Source organism: Lactuca saligna, chromosome 9 (genome assembly GCF_052625555.1).
Source record: "Lactuca saligna cultivar CGN05327 chromosome 9, ASM5262555v1, whole genome shotgun sequence".
Taxonomy (NCBI): domain Eukaryota; kingdom Viridiplantae; phylum Streptophyta; class Magnoliopsida; order Asterales; family Asteraceae; genus Lactuca; species Lactuca saligna.
The window spans coordinates 26,656,205-26,659,747 of NC_136425.1; the positions used below are offsets into that span (position 1 = coordinate 26,656,205).

The window sequence follows — 3,543 nt, forward strand, 5'->3', positions numbered from 1 at the left end:
CGTTATGCATCCAAAAAGTGTTTGCTTGCCTTCCATGGATTGAAACGCATATTGAAGGCACAACCATAATGGTTGGACCTAGAAGAAGACCAATCTATAAGAAAGGAATCTAGTCATGTAGCTTCTAAGTCTCATCTCATAATTAGATAATCCTTTTATACCTAGATATGAAGATTCTTTGTAAATGTACAACGTGTTAAATGGTTCTTTACAACCAATTGAAGATTAATTATATATGAAGAATAGCACTTAGTACCTACTCATCAAAAATATCAAAGTACATGAAATAAAACAAGGGAGTTTTGAACCACTTGGCGCAAAAAAAAAACATTATGCTTTGTGTACATCAACTAGAAATGCAAAAACAAGACATGGCCATAATCGCATAAAAACTCTCAATCTTTTGTAATTATCTACGCTTAAACATTAATGTACCACCAAATCACCCACAATGTTGTAAGAACCTCCACTTCCAAGCAAAGTCGATAAGGAGGTTTAGTATTCACTTTTTCCAAGCAAATTTTTAAATGTTAGTAGTCTTAGCATGATGACTTTCAAAATGTCCATGTGCAACTTTATGCATCCAAAACAAATTTGACAATATGAACAACTTTCATCAATAAGCACAAGAATAAAAAAAATTAAGGAATAAAATATAAGTGTTTGCTTGCCTTCCATTAGTTGAAACCCATATGCAATGTAGCACCAAAGTGGTTGGCCCTAGAAGTCAACCAAGCAATAAGAAAGAAATCCAGTTGTGTAGCTTTGAAGTCTCATCTCATAATTATATAATCCTTTTATAACTAGACATGTAGCTCTTTAGAAATGTACAATGTTTTAAATATATATTTTTTAACAACCAGTCGAAGATTTATTAATAACGAAGAATAGCAATTAGTACCTATTCATCACAAATCTCAAAGTACATGAAATAAAACAAGGACTTTTTCAACCACTCACAGCAAGAAACGTATTTTGTGTACATATACTAGAAATTATACTTTACTTAAATCTACTAGAAATGCAAGAATAAGACGTTGAAACAATCGCATAAAAAATCTTTTACTTTTGTAATTAGTTGCACTTAAATGTTAAGGTACCAATAAATAACCCACAATGTTGTAAGAACCATCTCTTCCAAGAAAATTTGATATGGAGGCTTAATTTTCACTTTTCCAAGTGAAGTCTTAAATGTTAGTAGTCTTAGAACATGATGACATTCAAAATATCCATGTGAAACTTTATGTATCCAAAGAAAATATGATTATATGAACGAATTTGATCAATCAAACACAAAAATAAACAATTAAAGCAAAAGTGTTAGCTATCCTTCCATGGGTTGAAACCCATATGGAAGGCTCCACCATTGTGGTTGGACCTAGAAGTTGACCAAACAATAAGAAAGAAATCGAGTCATATAGATTTGAAGTCTCCTCTCATAATTATTAAATCTTTCTATAGCTAGATATGCAGATCTTTGAAAATGTACAATGCCTTTGTGTTTATATAACAATCAATCAAAGATTAATTAAAAATAAGAATAGCACTTAGTACCCACTCATCACAATTCTCAAAGTATATGAAATAAAACAATGGTTTTTTTAACAACTCGATGCAATAGATATTATATTCTGTGTAGATGTACTAGAAATGCAAGAATAAGATGTGGCCACAATCACATAAGAACTCTCATAATTTGGTAATTATTTGTTATAAAAATGGTATCTAAGCCAAGATTTCATGTCTGTGAAAACCTTGTTCCCTTCCATATAATCATTTTTCCTATTGATAGTATCTTTACATATATTTAGGCATTATTCAAAACAAAATAAAATGTTTTTAATATCTTGATTTGTTCTTAGTTAAGTGTTTTTTAGTTTTAAGTTAATCTAAAGTTACAAAATCAGATAAAAACCCTTTTCAATTATTTTTTCATTTTAGATTAATTTTTAGTAATTATTTTAATATACTGAATCTGTTTCCTGCGTTCGATACCTAACTTACTTTACTATACTATAAACTAACTAGGTACACTACCTATAGGTGCATTAGTAGATAAGTAGTTATGTTTTAAATTTAATGCTAGATAGTTATATTTATGTGCACATCAAGTTTTTGGTGTCGTTGCCGGGGAACGACTATTTCAGTTTTTAGTTGAGTTGCTTTAGGCTAATCGGTCATTTTGTGGGGTAAAAAACCACAAAAAGTTAATTTTCAGCAAAAAAAATATTTTTTCTAATTTTACTGTTCTCACGGCGTGAGTTCAATATTTCGGATTTATTTTGTTTTTACGTTTTATTTTTCTCTTCTGTTGATTTACTACGTCGTTGTAATCAAGCAGTTAAGTCTTTATTATTCTGTTTTAGTTCATATTTACGCTTTTCTTTCGTTTTGTCTCAGTAGTGTATGACCCGCGGATAAAGGACACCATTCATGCCACCATTTGAAGATTCTGAGCCATCATTTCATAAAAAGAAGAATAAACACATTGGAGAATCAAGCAAAAAGCAAGAAGACGAAAACAGATTTGAAAGCTTTGAGAAGACTCCTAACAAAAATGGAAGCCGGTTACGAGCCCGAAACAAAATCTGAAAAGGAAAGTGAACCTGAAAGCGAGCCAAAAGAATAGATGGCCAACATTACGGACATGGCTATGGAGGAATGCAAGAAGAGAATTCGGGAGGACACCGGTCCGGGTCTTGTGCAACCCGAAATTCCTGCTACCGCCAACTTCGAGCTCAAGGGACACATTCTTTCCGAGCTAAAAAGTATTTCATTCTACAGAAAAGATCATGAAGATTCATACAAACACCTCGACGAAGTCAATCACATCGCTGATTCTTTTAATATTCCAAATGTACCACGGGAAATAGTGTTGTTGAGAATGCTTCCGATTACGTTCAAGGCAAAGACTAAAGATTGGTTCAAGGCACTCCCATTCGGTGCAATCACAACATGGGCACAAATGTGTGAAGAATTCCTCCAACAATTTTGCCAACCATCAAAGGTTTCTAAACTTAAGAAGCGATAGCCAATTTTGAGCAACAAGCAGGGGAATCATTATATGAAGCATCAGAGAGATACATGGGGTTACTAAGAAACTGTCCCCAAAACGATTTTAAGGAGCAACAAGAAGTATCTATATTTTATGATGGGTAAACGTAACAACTAGGAAACTCCTTGATTCTTAATGACCTCTAACAAAGAAGAATATCGTGGCAATTAAAGATCTAATAGAAGAATTCTCTAAGCATTCAAGGGAATATCACAACCCTCGACAAGATATAGCAAAGGGAATCGGAAATGGTGCTTCAGAAGACATGGCATCAGTTTTGGCAATGTTAAAGAACATGGATCGAAGAATGACGATGATGGATCAATCCATACATGCAACGCGTGTGAGTTGTGAAAATAGAAATGGGCCACATTTAACTAAGGATTGCCATTTAGAAAAAAAAATGGGAATAGAAAAGTTCAAGTTTGCTACTCTTGTGGAGATTGATTTGATGAAGATTAGAGAAAGCCAAAGAAAGAATGGTTGTC

General features: G+C 32.9%; 1 non-coding gene across 1 annotated transcript; it reads right to left on the reverse strand.

Annotated features, from left to right (window-relative positions):
- Positions 1-3,013: 3,013 nt before the first annotated feature.
- On the reverse strand, positions 3,014-3,119 carry LOC145018877 (small nucleolar RNA R71). Its single transcript, XR_013667238.1, has one exon. It is a non-coding gene; the product is annotated as a small nucleolar RNA R71 (small nucleolar RNA).
- Positions 3,120-3,543: the final 424 nt, after the last annotated feature.